General features: G+C 37.9%; 1 protein-coding gene across 1 annotated transcript in view; it reads left to right on the top strand.

Annotated features, from left to right (window-relative positions):
* Positions 1 to 955: 955 nt before the first annotated feature.
* Positions 956 to 1,685, top strand: part of LOC101854757 — a gene marked incomplete in the record, with an annotated part of 11,972 nt that continues 11,242 nt past the window's right edge. The window contains 1 exon segment of the mRNA XM_035972838.1: positions 956 to 1,274.

Consider the following 1,685-nt stretch of genomic DNA (forward strand, 5'->3'; position numbering starts at 1 on the left):
CTCTCTTGTAACACCTCTAATCTTCTGGCGCTCATATGACCGTATGCAGTTGCGAGCGCCGTAAAACCTCTACTAAAACTAAACTAAACAGTCTAAATGTCCAAGACAGCCACCCGTTTACGAGGAAGAAAGTGGTTTTCTTGTCCTAGACTGGTGGGCGTCTCGAACAACGTCATTAAAATTGGTACATGTATTTTAAAACAAACGGGAAGGGGCGGTGCAAAATTGTCGTTTGTTGAACAGGTGATTGTCCTGTCCCCGTCGTTTTATGCAAGAAAAATTCTGAAATTATGCAAACTGAGCCCGAAAAGTGTGAAATCTTGCGATTCTTTTAATTTTAACAAAGAATGATGAAGGAAAATAATCAGAAATTATGTAAAAACTGATTAAAAAATTGCTAAATTATACGGGGCGTATAAAACCACGGGGACAGATTGTCTTGGACAGGCGGCTGCTCTACAGATGGCTCAGCTATCATCCTCTAGGCCCGCTTTCAGTCGTGGGTGGTAGGCGGGTGCTCTCACTTTGGTGTAGGTTTCTCCTTCTGTCCTACCAACCATCTATCGTCATTGTCTATCTTTGGCACATATGATAATAATATGACCTATTTCTGTTGCAAGTGCCGTAAAACTCTGACTAAAACTCTGCGCTTTGAGTAAAGAGAAGCACATTGACATAATAATGGTCATTTAGTGCTGGGGGTAAGTAGTGTAGGACAGACAGACGGAAACAACAAAGGGAAACTGAAAAAGTGGGACCTACCAATGGCGCCCTCCACCAACCACCCGCTTACCAAAACTAAACTGAACCCCTTTTAATCGTCACCCAGTACTTTATCTGTCCTCGGGGTTTTATGCACCCTGCATAATTTAGCAAAATTTGATGATTTTTTAAAGCATAATTTCTGATTATTTTCCTTTATCATTCTTTATGAAAATTAACAGAATCACATAATTTCACATTTTTGGGCTCAGTTTGCATAATTTCCGAATTTTTCTTGCATAAAACGACGTGGACAGCATTATATGTGCACCGTCAGTCTTTCCCCTAATTCTGTGGAAGATTACATAATCGTTGACCAGTCTCTCTCCATTGGGATACATCGATAACGAAAGGCTGGCTATGATGGCAAAGGAATATTATGGACTGATAAAATCCCTGTAACATGTCCGGATGCAAGAGCAGTAAGTAAGCAAGCAACAGATCAACTCTCATCACGTTGGTTGATTGATTGCGGCGATTCTTAATGAGTGGAGGCGTTTTTCTCAGTCGAGGTGAGTTTATTCGTCCTTTTTATTTTATTTTATTTGTTATTTTCTGGCTTTTTGGGTTTTTTTTTAATTGCTCGTGAGTGTTACTTCCTATTGGAAGGAATATCGATTTTAACAAAAATATTTTTGTGTGTGTGTAATTATTAGGTATATTAATATTAGTAAATCCAATTCACACCAAAGGCTCACTAAGTTAGGAAAACAAACACTATTACATGTACTATGTACTCAGGGTGAATGAAACTCTTGAGGTCTTTGTATGTATGTATGTATGTATGTATGTATGTATGTATGTATGTATGTATGTATGTATGTATGTATGTATGAATGTATGTATGTATGTATGTATGTATGTATGTATGTATGTATGTATGTATGTATGTATGTATGTATGTATGTATGTGTGTGTGTGTG

Source organism: Aplysia californica, unplaced genomic scaffold (genome assembly GCF_000002075.1).
Source record: "Aplysia californica isolate F4 #8 unplaced genomic scaffold, AplCal3.0 scaffold00872, whole genome shotgun sequence".
Taxonomy (NCBI): Eukaryota; Metazoa; Mollusca; class Gastropoda; order Aplysiida; family Aplysiidae; genus Aplysia; species Aplysia californica.